The 16,968-nt window shown below is 46.6% G+C and overlaps 1 long non-coding RNA gene across 1 annotated transcript; it reads left to right on the top strand.

Annotated features, from left to right (window-relative positions):
• Positions 1-5,193: 5,193 nt before the first annotated feature.
• Positions 5,194-16,407, top strand: LOC117874190. Its single transcript, XR_004644916.1, has 3 exons — positions 5,194-5,608; positions 15,119-15,267; positions 16,317-16,407. It is a non-coding gene; the product is annotated as an uncharacterized LOC117874190 (long non-coding RNA).
• The last annotated feature ends 561 nt before the right edge of the window (positions 16,408-16,968 follow it).

The following is a 16,968-nucleotide window of genomic DNA, read 5'->3' as shown; positions in this document are numbered from 1 at the left end:
GGTTTCACACATTCTTCTGAAGCTTCTGGTATTGGCCACTGGGACAGGATAGTGGGCTAGATGGACTTCTGATCTGATCCACTTTTTTTTCACTCCCTGTTTACCTATCTGGGTTCTTTTAAAGTGCCCATCACCATGGTATCTGGTGCCTCTAAAATTATGGTGCCCACATGAGCTATACTTTCTTTCTCTTTCTCTTCCATCTCAGCGCAGGGACTGGACTTTGGGGCCGTATTTGGTGTGAGTGTAGTTTACTGTGGGGTGATGGAGGGAGGTGGCTGACTGAAGGAGTGAGATTTGCTTTTGGCTTTGAAGGTGCTAAGGTGGTCATCCTTATCTCTTTCAGAAGTGTGAGCCAATTGCAGAGAAGACTCCCATCTGCTGCATGCAAGTCTCTTCCCCTTGAGCTGACATTTTCCAGTGGCCCGTGGTGGTTATCAGAGGTATTGATTACTGAGGGTGAGGTGGTTCCCCCAGGTAGCCAGAGCCAATCCCATGGATGGGTTTGAAGATGAGGACAAAAACCTTGAATTTCACCCAGAATTTGACCAGGAGCCAGTGGTGACAATAGAGCACTGGGCTGATGAGTTCTAGGGGGCCTGTGTTGTTCTGAAGCAAGTGAGGATATTTAAGATCAGTGTTTTCATACCTAGGTACAGATTCACTATATGCAAGCCTGGGAGTGATAAATGCTGGGAATGTTGTATCTAAGTCTGAATCCGACAAGAGGGGGTGTGGTCTTGTTATCAATGGTTGGTGGGAAAGGGTGTATCTAGCAGATGTGGCTATTTGGGTCTCCAGAAGCAATAAGATCTCCAGGTGAACACCAAGGCTGTGGACTGTCTTAGTCATCTGAGGAAGCAGGATCGCTCTGGAAGGTGATGATACAGAGATGGTAAGTTCTTCAAAACACCTCCCTCTTAGTACCACCTCCGCCCTTCCAGGATTTAGCTTCAGTTGAGTCTCCTTCAGTCGCTGCTCTTAGCCAGTTGCTTGGAGGGCTGGTAGATGTGATGTGAAGGTGACACAGCGCTGGTTGTCAGAGGTGTATTGTTGCCTCTGAGGAGAAGTTGATGTAGAGCTTTGCATATCACAGGAATTTTAGACCAGGCTGTTTCACAGTCTCCCCTAATTGTTTCATCTGAGGTTGAAGTTGGAAGAACATGGATCCCTGTGGGCTCCACAGGTGACAGCTCTGGAGGCTGAGCAGCAGATAGCCATCTGAGAGCAGCCTATGAGAAATGATGGAAGCTATCTTAGTGCGATCTGCTAACCCCTTCCATGTCCCCAAGACAGGATAACAGGGTTCTATGGTCAACTGTATCCAACGCTGTCAAGAGCAGCAAAGTATGCAGAAGTCTATGTTCAGAAATACAATAAGTATTTATTATTATATGTTTCCAGTGGCCCCCACAGTGTACTGAAAGCTATGCAAATACAGAAGAAGGTACAGCCCCCATCCCAAAGAGCTTATAATATAAAAGAGGCAGACAAAGGGTAAACAAAAGGGATACAACATACAGGTTAAATGGCCAGGATGACAACTGGCCATGCATTTAACATAAAATAAATACTATTATTAACTATCTAAATTATTTCCCATTCCCAACCTTGCTGTTACTAGTCAGTCAATTTTCGATAGACTTCATAGTAGGAGTGGATCTTCAAAACAAACTGTGTTTTATGATCGTAGGGGCAAGCAAACATCAGTTTCAGTCCAGTTCTTGGACTTCAGCTCTGTCTCCTGTTCCTGGATCATTATGAGCTGCTGGGATATGTTGCTTGCTTTTCACAGCCTCATGTTTGTCTCACCTTTGGTCTTCTCTTGCCTTATGTTTACAGTTCAGCTGTTCAGGCAAGTGCCATATAGTTTGTAAGGATTTGCTGACGGGGCAAAGGTGAGCTCAAGCAGAAGACTAGCACAGAAGAAAAACAGATTGCTGCTGCTGCTCCACTTATTTGCTGTTTGCTCTAGTGCAGTTGCTCAAGATATGTAGGCAGCTAACATGTACAGGAAAGATAATAGTGTTAAATCCATTCTTATTGTTGCTGCTCATGGGTAAAGAAATATCTGTTGGCACAGTTTAGAGGTCTCCAACCCTTCCTTATTTCACAGGGGCTTTGCAATCAAGTAGCGATCTCAGCGTGTCCTTCCGGCATTTCTTCAGAAATGTTTCCAGAACTGGAAACTAATTTTCCAGGGAAGGATAGATGGAGTAACTGCTTCTGTCTAAGCTCTATAGTGCTTCATATTGAACATTCTCTTGTTGTAGTATAATTCACCATGGCAGAATGCTGCAATTCTTCATGTAATGAAATGAACACCAGTTGGCTGTCCCTTAGATTGGATCCTAGTTACCCCAGTGAGGCAGGACGGATCCCTGTCTTTCATGAATTCATGTGTCATTTGGCATTATTGAGAAATAGGGAATTATTGGAAATACAGGAACTTCAAGGTGCTGACTGAAGGGCAATAACCTGTAAGAATTAACAGGAGGTGATCTGGGGACTGTAGGAGGGAAATGATGCTAATTTTGGCTGGGACATGAAGAGCTGTCCACATATTAAAGCTCATTATTTAGAAGGGTAGGAGTTGGGATGGGAAATCTTTGTGTGGGGGAAAGACAGAAGACCATATGTACAAATTCAAAGGAACTTTTGAAACAATATTTGTTAAGGCTCAGGAGGTGAAAAACCAGTATGTTTGTCCAGGGAATCATATTAAATAAAACCAAAACATGCAATGGGTACTGGGCTTGGAGTCAAGACCATGGATAGGTTTGGGACCTGAACAGCCTCTGTCAATGTGAAAATGCATCAAGGCAAGAATGTTCATGCCAGATACTCCAAGCTCAAGTTCCAAGAGGGAGGCTCCCGGGGTACAGGAGGAATGACAAAGAGCAGAGATCCTAGAAATACTGAGAGCAAGTCCTTTTGCTAGAGTGTATGTCACAGACAGAGGGACTGGAACTTGGAGAGGGTGAGATGAAGAGAGGGCCCAAGGAACTGATCGGCGTTGTAACACTTATTGCTTCTAGAACACCACTCATGGCCAGGGGAGCTCCTGGAGTGCCTTGCCTCTCTCTTGCCCTTCTTTGGGGCTTCCCAAACAAACTCTACACGGACCAAAGGAAATTAAACATTAATTTATTCAGCCCTCAGGTCCACTGGCCTTCCAGCTCTAAACCCAGTTCAGCATCTTTCCTAATAATCCAAAGTAACACAAAGTCTTTCAAACCAGAACATAAGCTCACACAGTCCACATCCCAGTTTCATCTGGGCATAGCCACTCCTCCCTGAGGATCCGTCTTTCTCCCTCCCAGCACCTGTGGAGGGTGAGGAACCCCAGTGGGCCAGCCTCTATTCCACCTTGGTCCCGCCAGGGATATCGGTTGGCGGCTCCTTCATGGAGCCATGAGAATGGGTGTGTACCTGGCATGGTTCACCCCCATCCGCGATGCCTGCCCCTTTTGCGGCATGAGGGAGAACCTGGCGCATGCTTATCTCGAATGCACCAGGTTGAAGCCCCTATTCAGCTCCTCCCGAGCCTCCTATTGAGGTTCTGGCTGCACTTTTCCCCACACCTGTTTATATTCTTACACCAGATCCATGGCCCCATGAAGTCGCGAGACCTCCTCGTTAACCTCCTCCTGGCCCCGGCCAAAGTGGCCATCTTCAACACCAGGAGGAAGATGCTAGAAGAGGGAGTGCTCTGCGACTGTGGGGCCTATTTCCGCTCCTCCCTAGTCTCATGCTTCTGGGCAGAGTTCCTCTGGGCGGTGTCCGCTGGCTCCCTGGACAGCTTTGAGGCACAGTGGGCGCTGTCCGGGGTTCTCTGCTCGGTGTCTCCCTCTGGATCCCTAGTTTTGAACCTGTGACCTTCACTCCTGACCCTGTTATTCATTCGTTGTCCCCCCCATTTGGTTGGTTCCCGGGTCCAGTGGTCCCTCACGCAAGGCTGGGGGAGGGGCCTTTAGATGTGGACGGACACCTCCAAGGATTTCCAATAAGGCCTCCCAGCACTTCCCACCTGGAGTTTGTCTAGGGTGACCAGATGTCCCAATTTTATAGGGACAGTCCCGATTTTGGGGTCTTTTTCTTATATAGGCTCCTATTACCCCCCCATCCCCTGTCCTGATTTTTCACACTTGCTGTCTGGTCACCCTAAGTTTGTCCTCCCACATAACAACTCAGGGTCCTGAGGTACCATCTTACTCTTTACAGGCATAGGCCCAGTTTCCTGGATTTCCTCCTTTCCCTAAGAATTTCTGCTGTGTTTATACTGGAATCACCTGCTTCCTCTCAGGTGGGGCTCATTCTGTAATCAGGGTTGACTAGCCCCAGTCTTTCACCCATTAGGAGCAAGCCATGCTGTTACAGGTGCAAACATGTTAAAGGTGGGAGCATCCTACCTGCTGAACCTTCAAGATGGGTCTGGATAAGAGAGTCTGAGGAATCTTAGCCTTAGGTATAGGTTTGGTTCTGTTTATTTTGTATTTATTCTCCCCACTTTCTAACTGACCAAAGCAGAGCTACTCATGGAAATAAGCTGCAGGACTGGGCCCGCAGAGTGATTACATCTCTGTGCAGAGGGCCCAAACAAGGCCTATGCAACACATACATCCTGTGTCAAGTCTGTAAGTGACTCATAGGCCTTGTATAAATAATGGACAACACCCTTTCCTGTGAAAATTGTCAGTGAAATATCCGCTTTTGTGAATATTGGTGAAGGCGTTGGGAACTGTGAAAATTTTCGCAAATTGGTGGTTTTCCAAATTCCCCTGAACAATGAATAATGTGACCCGAAAAAGAATAGGGGAAAAAGGAAGCTTTGGTGGGGCGGCTGCCCCACACAGGTAGATGGAGGGTTAAAGCAGCCCTCAGGGAGGCTGCACAAAACCCAACCAATGGGAGGAGGGCTTGTAGAGAGCCAGTCAGGGGAAGGTTTATTGGAGCAGCCAGTCAGGGCCGGTGGAGGGCCATATAAGAAGGGCTGCTCAACAGAGCAGGGGCAATCTCTCCCTGGCTTGCAAGGGAGAAGAACTGGCTGCCTTAGAGGAGTACCATAGATAGAGCAGTGCTGGGCAAGGTGAGTGGAGCAGTAGGGAGCTCCAGCCTGAGGACTGCCATACTGATGCCCCTGTTTCAAAGGGCCTGGAAGGGACTAGGGCTATGGGGAAGAGGCCCAGGCAAATAGGCGGCAGGAGCTGGAGAAGCAGCAGCATGTGGCCGCCAGCTATGGGGTTCCAGGGACGGGGTCCAGAGTAGCAGGCGGGCTCACCCCCTCCCCTTTCCCCCCACTTGCTATAGAGTGGGTGACCAGTATTCAGACTGCAGTTTACCCCTTGAGGTGAGGGGCTAGACTGATGTCTGTAGTAGGCCACAGCGGCAAGTGGATGAACTAGAGACAGCTAGTTTCCTGGGAAGGGGGGAGAAAGCGGAGTGGGGCACAGCCGGAGGGCCGTGCCCAGAAGAGGAGGCTGCAGTCTGGGGAGCGACGTGGGTCTTTGAGGTGGAGCAGAAGTGACGGTGTGAGACACCACTAGAGGAAAGCGCAATAGCAACCAAGAGCTAATTCCCAGCATGGCCAGCAGCAGGCACTGAAGTGGTGAGTCCCACCCCATCACAGAAGCCCATAGAGTTAAGGCACTGGACTAGGACTCAGATATGGCTTTAATTCCTGGCTGTGACACAGACTCTCTGTGTGACCTTAGGAAAGTTTCACCTTTCTGTACCTCAGTTTCCCCATCTGTAAAATAAGGATAACTATCCTTCCCTGTCTTACAAGGTGTTGAGAAGATGAAGTCACTGATGTCTAAGAGGTGCTCATTTACTATGGGCGAGAGGTGAGGGGGGAGGGCTGTACAGCACTCCAATCATGGGCTCTCACACTGGAGATTGCAACCACAGGGGAGTTCTGAACAGGTTTCAGGAAGTCACGACCATCCTCTTTCTTTATGGCTATATGGGAGGGACATACTCGAACTTATGGGAGAAGAGTCCTTAAACTTCTTTCTTTTGTAGCATGGGGTCACAGTCTGAAAAGGTTGAGAACCACTGGCCTTGCTAGTTAAAATTTTGTCACCAGCTTGTTCACTAACATACTGTGGATTACTTTTTGATTATTTGATCAGCACCACTAAAAAACCACTTGCCGTGAACAACCTGAGAAGCCCTGGCCTGTGAAAATAAAGCCCCTTTCCTTTCCTTTTCCTGTTTTTCTCCCAGCTCATGCTCTTTGTATGGTCCAGGGTGCAGAACATTGGACTTTACTCTGCAATTCTGCTAATACTCTGCTCTGGCCAACCTACTGTCACTGATCCTCACCTCCCGCCCCCCATCTGACACACACACTTAAAGAACCAGCACCACTTTTCTTCTACCTGGACATAGTATAGGTGAGAGGTCAGTTTCTTTTTATAACCATCACTCTAACCTTACAGGATAAACTTTAAAGTGCCACATTTCCCTTTATTGCCCCTTTATTACGCTGTGTCTGTGAGTACAGAACCAACCACATGAGCTGGGATCTTTACCACAGATTCACATGGTTATTTTAAGAAGGAACTACAGAATTATAAAAGAGGGGGAAATGGGCAGTTAGTTATGTATGTTATCTGCTTCTCTCTTGCAAATGAGTATGAATCTAGTGCTCATGGAAGTGAGGAGGACTAATAAAAACAGAGTCAGGTAGGGGCCATGTAAACTTCTTGTACAGAGCTTGACCAAAATGATTCAAACCTGACCTCCAGCATTCCCCTGGACTCCTCTCTTCCACTCTTTGGCTATTACACTGTACCACCCTTCTAATTTGCAGCTCCCAGCTATTCCTGCATTAGGGTTCTCTCTTCAGCAGACTCCCTGTTATGAAGATGGTTTGCAATGTGGATAAAATGTCCGTTAAAGATTGTGTTGAAATAATCAAACAAATCTAAATTTGAACCTGGATCGTCACAGGTGGAAGGCTAGTGGAATAATCCAGGGTGTTACTCAGTCTTCACTGTTCTGATTAATCCCATCTCAAGACCACCTGTCTACACTAGAAGAGCACCATACAGTTAAGTGAAACCTGAACTACGGCTGTGAGAAAGGGAAATGAGATCCTGGGATGTATCAGGTGACGCATTTAGATCAGACCCAGGGAATGGTAGGCATCTAGTCATCCTGGCCTGTTTGTTCTCTGACTCTCCAAGGGCTAAACACATCCATCCCACAGGTTTTGAATCAGGTTCCCCTCTTCTTGAGGCCTAGTTTATTGAAACATAACATGAAATAATTCACTTGGGCCCACGAAGTGCAAGCAGTTCCTTCTCTCTCTGGTGAGCAGAGTTTCCCAGTTAATCCCCTCTAGTCCTCTGGACCTAGTCCTTTCTGGGTCACAGGGGCTAGGTTTGCAGGTTCCTTCCTCCTGGCTCTCCTTGGGGCCAACACAGTCCTTTCCCTTGATTCTATGGCTGGAGAGCCTCCCAGCACTTTCTGCTCCCTGTGGGTCTCTCTCATTATATGAGAGGGGCAGCCTCTAATAGTCAGTGCTGCTTCTGGGCTGCCATCACACATGGACCCTTGGTCACCTGATTCAGGCACAGATCAGAGCTGGGACCTTAACCCCGTACAGGCCCAGTTCACCCTGTGATGCTAATCTCCAGTATGAACAATTCCTTCATCTCCTTTACATTATCACCCTGTAGATATTTCCACAGAATTGCTATTCTCCTCTTATATGACATCTTTCCAGGCTATCCAAATTCCCTCAGTCCTTCTTTCTAGGCCCTGTTCTCAAGTCCCTGTGTCAGCTGAGTAGTTGAATTTTTCTGTCAGAAAATGCCCATTTGTCAAAATGTTTCACAGGAATGTGTTGATTTTTGTCAAATCTTCTGATGGAAACCAGGCAGGTTTCAAAGGGAAAACTGCCTGGTTTCCTACCACCTCACCCATCTCCTGGGCTGATGAAGAAATGGGACCCTGGTTGCCCTGGCTTAAACTGGAGTCCTCAGGGCTTTTATGCTCCCTTCTAGGAAGCCTGCCAGTTCTGGTTGTCCTTGGAGCCCTGGCTTCATTCTGATGGAGAATGATTTTTTTATTTTCAGACTTCGCCAGAGTATGGGAAACCAGGTTCCGACAAGCCCTATTGTTGAATCCCAGTGTCTTTGAGTTTTTTCCTAGTCCTTGTTCAGCCTTGAAAATCTCTCATGAAACTATGAATATTTTACTCAACTACTTAAAAAAGACTGTTCACTTTGGATTAGGAGAGTTCTTAGGGGTGCCCCCTAGTTGGGATCGGTGCATCTCTAGTCAGAGTTTGGATGTATGCACAAGTTGCTATCTTTGGTGTGTCCGCCTAGATTCCACTCCCTCTCCTCTTTGGCCATTGTTGTCACTCTAGAAGCAATGATAAAACCCTCATATTTAGGCTTGGAAGGATCAGATTTTTATCAGTAAATATCGATAAAACATCAATTTCACCGTACACTCACAAACCAATTAAAACCTATTTCCATCAATAATAATCAAAATTTATAGATTTGTACAGTAATAAAAATGCTATTTGAGATCTTATTAGAATTTGATTTAAAGCTAACATTTTGACATGACGTTGACTTGAGTCTTTTAATGTTTATAAAGCTTTAACGTTTTGAATCTCAATGTCTAATGTCATTAAATAATTGTCTGACTCCCCCCCGTAATTTCCCACAACTGTGAAAATTTAAATTGATAAAATTTGAAAAAATGCTTAAAAATAAACATAGATATTAGCCATCGAAATTATTAAAAAGAAATAATCAAATTCTGCCAAGCCTACCCATATTGCGGCTCTCGCTCATCCATGCTAGCCTGGGGACATCTGCTGATAGTGACATCTTGTTGGGTTACAGCTCATCCCCACCGGACACATTCAAAAAATTCTGGATTTATGTTTTCTGATCCCACAACTCTGAGGCACCAGGTATTGCTGCGACTGGATGTTCCTGTGAAACACTAGGAGGCCTTAGGGTTGTGGTCTTTACCTTGAGGGGTTTAGGAGGAGATTTTCAAAACCATCTAAGAGATTTGAATGCATAGGCATCCAAATTCCTCAGGCGACTGAAAATGGCAGTGTCACAGTCTAAGGATAGACTGAAGACACAAGGAAAGGATGACAGGCATGGAGGGTGCAGGGGAGATAATGGTGTCATGGTGTGGCACTTCTGTTTCCCTACAGAGAGTGAAAGGTAAAAGTGGTATATGTATATGCAATACACATGAGTAATAATAGCCAATGTTTTATTCCCAAATGTCCTGCCTTTTAAAGAGACAGGAAAGCCTCTCAGGCTGATGAGTCTGTCTGAGGAGAGCGGGTGATTAGAACATAATGGAGAGCATGGCATAATTGCAAAGTGGATGCCAGAAGTCCACAGTCAGCCTTACTCATGTGCTGAGTCATTTGTGGGACCCAGACAGTTCCCTTGCGGTACAGGAGATGATTGGGGCTTTCTTTGGTGAACTTTATTTTCATGGTGTAAAGTGCTATTGTAACCTCCAGGTACACAGACATCAATTATAAAACCACACAGATTAATGCCTAACTGTTTTGACAAAGTGCCAGCTCAGGAGAACTCACAGGAAATTCCTTGAGCCACAAGAGAAATTCAAAGCCACTCAAGTGTCCCTACAAGCTGATCCCAGCCTGTGTAGGTCAGGTCTTGCAACATGTGCTGGGGTGACAGCACAGTGAGTAGTACTAAGCCACAAAGCTAGCCCATGCGTTAATATTTTACCATTTTTTCAGAGCATCCCTTGGGATTCCATTTCCTCCCAGGCTCTTTGAAGACCATGCATCACACTGCCCTTCCCTGTGAAGCTAGTCAGTGCTGCTCCTTTACTTGAGCTTTACAGGGGACTGCTAAAAAGCAGTGGGGGTGCTCTGTTCCCCAAGGGGCCCAACATGCCATTTTAGCTACATGTCCCAACCGCTGCCAGCGCTAAAGACTGAGGGATTGAGCTCAGAACCAGGATCCTGGATCCCACACACAGCAGGGAGTAAACCAGTGGGTCAGCTCATTTAAAATATATTTTCTATGTAGTCAAGTAGATTGGTGTATATGTACAATATAGCTCAGCGTACAGATGATAACATATAGGGCATGATTCTGCTTCTCTCTATACTGGCTCTACGTGGGTGTATTTCCACTGGATTCCTTGAGTGACTCCTGATTTAGCCCGATGCAAGTGAAATTAGTCCATATTGTAACATGTATATGGTCAGGATATAAGGTACATCTTCTGTCAAAGCAAAAATAACAGAAGTATAGATCAGTGTAACATTTTTGATTCTGTTTGCAAATGACAGGATATCCACCTCTGGGGTTTAAGGTGCTTTGCAGCATTTTTCAAGGCTGTGTGTACAGATGTCGTCATTCCTGCACACTATGCCTAGTGCAATGCTTTCAGTGATATCAGGGAAAGAGTTACTAGATGATTGAATCAAGCAGGCTGCAATAATAAGTGAGCTGCTTGTGGGATGACCTGACTTTGCAAGCTGGCGTGATTTCATCTGGCAGCTGGTACCACAGGTGGCTCACCACAGCATGTTTGCCTCTCAGGTGTGGCTCCCCAAAGAGCAGCCTGTGCTAACACATGACTAGGAAGCACTTTCCAGACTGAGTCCATAGGGCAATGTGCATGCAGGCTCCCCCAGGTGCGCTCTATGATAGTACACATGTGCAAGCAACACAACATTTCCAAAAGGGGCAGAGCTGATACATATGGCTGCATGAATCTCACTGAAGAGGGAAAAAGAGAGAGGAAGAGGGAGGAGTGGTAGGATTATGAGGTGACAGAGGAGTATTGAATACATGTTGGATAGCTTACTGGACTCTGAATGGAATATACTGTTCCTACTTATTGACACTTAGCAGTATACCTCTACCCCTATATAACGCGACCAGATATAACACGAATTCGGATATAACGCGGTAAAGCAGTGCTCCGGGGGGGGGGGGGCGCACTCCGGTGGTTCGAAGCAAGTTCGATATAACACGGTTTCACCTATAACATAGTAAGATTTTTTGGCTCCCGAGGACAGCGTTATATCGAGGTAGAGGTGTATTATGGAAGATGAAGTCACGGTGTCACTCATGATTATGACAAACATAAGAACACTTCAGAGTCAAACTGCACAATGTTTAATGCACAAGGTATTTTGTCCTGGGAAATCTGGCATCAAATGACAAGTGAAATGAGTTCCTGGTAAACTTGTGTTCCCTTTAAAAAAAACTCCAAAACAACCATGAAATAATTCCCCATGGTTATTAGTTTCTGCGCCAAAGACACACCAAGAATCCTGCTGGTCGGGACTGAGGTTATTGATAGAGCTGGATGGCGACTTTGGAAGTGGAATAGCAGGAGGTGCTGTGGGTCAGGAGTGAGAGTCCTCAGCAGAGCTAGAGGGGGAGACTTGGACAGGACTAACAAGGCAGGTAGGGCTGCAAGTTAGGAATGAGATGCATCAGCAGAGCCAGAGTGAGAAACTTGCTTGTTGCCCACCATCACTATCCGTGACTTTAGCCTATAAATTTAGTCACTCACTTTAAAAAAAAAAAATCCCATACAGACAGATCTAAAAAAAAAAAAAAAGAAACTAAAATCTGGCAGGAGCTCAGGGAAGTTGAGATACCTCTTGAGCAGTCAAGACTTGTATGCTTTATATTATATCATGACTTGGATAGCTTGACACAAGGAGAAAATTCTAGCCAACAGCTGGTCTGTTGGGGAGCTTAAATAGAATAATCATGATGTGTGACAATAGGAACAAGGATAGCAAATATTTGATTTTGCTTTGTAATATCTTACAGGCTGCTCCCGATTAACAAGAGGAATTTTATCAGGTGTATGAAGTGACTTAGATAAGGCAGATAAGTTCAACTCTCACCACTTAACTGTCTGCCCTGACTTAGAGAGACAAGGTGGGGGAGATAATATCTTTTATTGGACCAACTTCTGTTCTGGAGAGCTGTTCTCTTCTCTGTGTGGCTCGAAAGCGTGTCCCTCTCATAACAGAAGTTGGTCCAATAAAAAATATCACCTTACCCACCTTATCTCTCTAATATCCTGTGACTGACATGGCTACAACTACACTACCTTACCTTATGCAGAAATCAAAATGCTTTTTGAAATAAACATGTCTAGGCAGTAGAAATTAATCCGTTTCCTGTTTATTGACGGGTTGGCCCACATACTGCCTACTGGGATCTTCCACAGCAGTCATGAGATCTCTTGGGAGGAGCTGAGACATTCAGGAGAAGTTATCTGGACTTTTAAAAATCACAATTTTTGTAATGATTTGTCAGTGTAGTGGGGCGGTTACCCTGCTCCTGGGATATGAGGAGTGAGAACAGCTGAGGGAGGCTGGCTGAGTAGCTGACCACAGGTGTGGCCAGCTCAATCAGGGCCCAGCTGGCCCTGATAAGAGGGCTGTGAGGGAAGAGCTGGCTTAGAGTCTCACTCCAGCCTTGGAGTGGGAAGGACTTAGCTGCCTGGGAGCACAGGGACCTGAAGCAAAGCAGTGCTGGGGAAGGGCAGGCAGAGTCGGGGAGCTCTGTCCTGGTGAGTCCCCAGGCTGAGGCCTTGCTGAAGGCCAAAGGGGGTACTGGGGCTGTAGGGAGACAGCTGGGCCTAGAAAGGCAGCAGGTCCAACCCCCTTGCCAATGATGAGTGGCCATTAGACTGCAGTTTGCCCCACTGAGTGGGGGCTAGATGACGACTGGCAGTAGCCACTGAGGCAAGGTGGGTATAGAGGATTGGGGGGTCCCTGGGAGGGGAGACCCAGAGTATGGGGACTGCTGTGGGACAGAACCCCAGGGTAAGGGGCACCGGGGTCCAGGAGGGACATGGGGCCTGAGGCAGGAGAGACCCTGGCCAGCCGGAGATGCTCCAAGTGCTGGAATGAGCTAATTCCTGGAGGACCAGCAGGAGGTGCCGTGCTCGGGAGTGCTTGATTTGCCACAGTCAGTAATAAAAATGGTACATTCCTAGCATTTCAGAGAGATTTTTACCCTGACCAGGAAATATACTGACCATCCAAAGCTGTCTTGATTTGATAAATCTGCCTTGATCTGTACCCTGAAATTCATCTAGGTCTAATAATCCATGCATTGATGCTGTTCTAACTGTTGTTGGATGGGAATACTATAAAGTTCCCTTTCCAGCAAGGTAGTGTAGACTCAAATCTGCAAAAAATCAGGTTCCCAAGTGGTTCTGCTGGCACAGACCTTGCCCCCAGCCATCCTCTCACTGAAGCCCCTGGAAACCCCAAACTTATTTTAAATATGTTATGCTCCAAGATGTTAGTAGCTGTCATCAATTACAGACCTGGGTAAAGTCAATGGGTGTACTAAGCACCCTTCATTCAGGCTAACCGAAAGAGCAATTAAATATTCCATTGCGTAGTGAGATCTGAAACATTAGAAACTACCACACAAGGCACTGGGCAGCATGGCAAGGCTTTAGCAGGAACTAAGGGCAGGTCTACACTTAACATGCTGCATGGGTGCAGCTGCACTGCTGTAGCACTTAAGTGAAGACATTCCTACGTTGACAGAAGAGAGTTCTCCCATTGGCTTAGTTAATCCACCTCTCCTAGAGGCGGTAGCTCTGTCAACGGGCAGAGCTCTCCTGCCAATGTAGCACTGTCTACACAGGGGGTTACGGTCAGTGTAACTACGTCGCTCTGGGGTATGGATTTTTCACACACCGGAGCAACACAATTCTACTGAGGTAGGTTCTGTAGTGTAGACCTGGCCCAAGCCATGGGGGCCAGAGTGCTTCCTGGGTACTAGTTGCAAACAAAGGGGGTAGGACACTGATTGGTTGCAGGTGTGGTGTGAGTGAAAGTGGTTTGAGCATTGGCCTGCTAAACCCAGGGTTGTGAGTTCAATCCTTGAGGGAGCCACTTAGGGATCTGGGGCAAAATCAGTACTTGGTCTGGGTAGTGAAGGCAGGGGGCTGGACTCGATGTCCTTTCGGGGTCCCCTCCAGTTCTATGAGATAGGGATATCTCCCTATATTTATTTTAAAAGCCAAGCGAGAGCCAGCAGATAGTGAGAGACACAGTTGTGAGCCTGGCCCTGAGAGGGAGCAGAGTCAAATGTCCATGGGGCACAGCGCTGGCTGGCAAGGCAGATTTGGAAATTGTGAACAAGGAAACTGCCTGCAGTTGTTTGTTTCTAGTTTGTTGAGTACGTTCTTTGTAAATAAACAGGACTGCACCAAAGACATACCTGACCCCCATCATCAATTTCTCTTCTTCATGGAAACAACCCAGCAAGGCCCCTAAAATTGGCCAGCCACTCGGGCCAACAATATATTCTGGGGCACTGGTGTCCTGGGCTCTCTGTTCCATCCTGGTAACTCCTTCCCCAGATTTTAGAGAGTGCTGTCTCTCTGATCCCCTAGGAAGCCACCTGGTCAGGGCCACTAGCCCTTCTAATCTAGGAAGTCCTTTGCAGGAAGGAAGAAGCCAGATCTCCATCTGGCAGCAGAAGTGGGGGAACTTCCTCTCTTGCTGCAGTGGTTGCTACACTAAATAGCAAGGGCACAGATGCCACAGGAGCTTTAATATGGTTACTAACCAGCATCATCTTCTGTAATACCAGCAATGGTTGATGGGATGCCAACCCATGCAAACAGACTCAGCAGGGTTTGTTCAGACCTGGCGGCTGCAGCCTTCTGTGAGAGGTACCTCCTGAAAGCCACGTGCACAAAGGTCAGGCTGAACAGATTCCCTATGCCTTTCACAGTGCTCTGAAGGCCCACCTTCCCCCCCCCCCCCCCACCCCCGCTCTGGCAAACCAACCCTGGCAGTGAGTTCCATGGGTGAAGTGCCTCGGTTGGGAATTCAGTCGTGCTGCCAGTCCCAAGAAGTTCAGTCCTAGGAGCTGTCAGCAGAAACATCCAAGCTGATCTCAACCACTGTGACAGGACATAGGAAAACAGGCTGTTTTTTAAGCAGCCATGTCCCAGACCAGTTATGGCTATGTGGATCAGAGCCTACACTTTGACTTACACTCTGAAGTAAGTGGGTAAGCAGTGTGGGACATGGTGCTCAGGACTTATATTGCTCATGGCAGCCTGTCTCTTTCAGGGAAGCATGGAGATAATGCATTTGGATGATCTTTGAGGGTAGACACGAGTAAGAACACATTTAATCAATCCAACCTGGAGATGCTACAGACCTGGATAACTGTGGCAATGTCTGCAACAGAGAAGACCCTTAAAGCACAGATTGGAGAGGTACCTGTTCCCTCACCTTTACCCATTTCGGTCTCCTGGCCACCAGTTTAGTTAGCAATCATCCTCCACCCACTGGAACTGGCTACACTCAGCATGCACAGGCTGCTCCTTATTCAGTATTTTCCCCAGTTGCTATAAAATAGAGAACAACTCATTTGAACCTGAATGAGACCCAGCTTCAGTGATTCCCTCTGTCAGGAATCCAAGTCGCTGAGCCAATGGCACACTCCAGAATCAGGGGAACCTTTAAAAGGCAAAAACGTGTTGACAACACTGCTTGATCCTTGTGTCAAGGGTAGAATTAGCACCATACTTCCTCCCCAAGTAAGCATAGATCACTGGAAGGATGTTGTCATAAATGAAGTGCTGGAGGCTATGTCCTTGTCTTTCTCTTTCCCTCCTTCCTTTCCAGGCCAATTACACCTGCTAACACATAGTCTCTCCTAGGAACAAGTAGGCCCTGCAAAAGAGACGGCAGCCTCCTTCTCTGTTCATTTTGGTCCTGCTTTTGTTCTGGAGTCGGGGTAATTTCACTTAAGACAATGAGTTTCACAGATGCAATACTAGTATAAGCGAGAGGAGAATCAGATCCTCTGTGTCTAGTAGATGCTGAGGTGAAGGAACAAAGATTGATCACTCCAACGTTAGTGAAAATGTAGGGCCTGATACCACTTATACCATTTATACAGCGGTGTGACTCTACTGACTTCAGTGGCATATAGAGAACTGGCTTGGTTTATTTCTCAGCAAATCAGAAACCAACTTAGTCATGAAAATACCATTTAAAAATGCACTGCACTTTTACAAATGAGCTGGTTTATGATTGTTTACCAGTGTTATTAACATTTTGTGCATAGTGTGATTGGGTGGCACCAGTTCTGTTTGCCAAAGGGAGCAACATTTCTATCCCTTGTTTATTTCACATTGTCTGCAGTATTTTCCCAGCTCATCTTCATAGGTGAAATGATCAGGTTTCTGTGATTTCTTTGTTAGAATGCATGAAGAGGCCACAAATCACCAGTTCTAACAGTCATTCCCATTCCCTTCAGCTTTGGATACAGAAAGGACTAAGACTCCATGAAAGAAACAGGAGTCAAAGGAACAATGAAGTCTTAACTGATGTTGTTTGAAATTCCCAGGATGCCAGATCGGACTCCTGGGCGTGGTAAGTGGCAAACAGAGCACTGGGATTTCTAAACAGTGAGAAGTCACAGACCACACGGCAACCTGCTTCACACCCAGATGTGGAGAGAGGAGCAACAGGGCTAATTCTGCTCCCAGTGACACTGATGTGATGTCAATCCAAAGCAACTCAGTTGAAGTCGGCGGAGTGACTCTGGGACTACACCAGAGACATTGAGAGCAGAATACTGGCCAATGGCAGAGGATGTAGTAAGGGGACCACTTTGCAAAGCAGGATTCAAAGACCCACAGGGAGCATGAATTTTACAAGAGGTGTTGCTACTAGCATAACAACTTGGAGCTCTTCAAATGTGTCTCCTTCTGGAGTTCCCAATAGCAGTGAGTGAGGTGACAGGTAAAGGCAACGGAGTGCAGGTTGTGGAAACACAGGGTGCAGCAATCATTCTCTGCCTAGAGAACTCTCCCAGGAGGAGTAAATTGCATGACTGTCGATGGGAACTTCTCTAACTAGAGAGATGCACTGCTAACATAGAGAATAAGTTGCTAATAGACAACAAT

This window comes from Trachemys scripta, chromosome 3 (assembly GCF_013100865.1).
Source record: "Trachemys scripta elegans isolate TJP31775 chromosome 3, CAS_Tse_1.0, whole genome shotgun sequence".
Classification (NCBI taxonomy): domain Eukaryota; kingdom Metazoa; phylum Chordata; order Testudines; family Emydidae; genus Trachemys; species Trachemys scripta.
The sequence above is the reverse complement of the archived record's forward strand: the minus strand, read 5'-3'. Positions and strand labels throughout refer to the sequence as shown.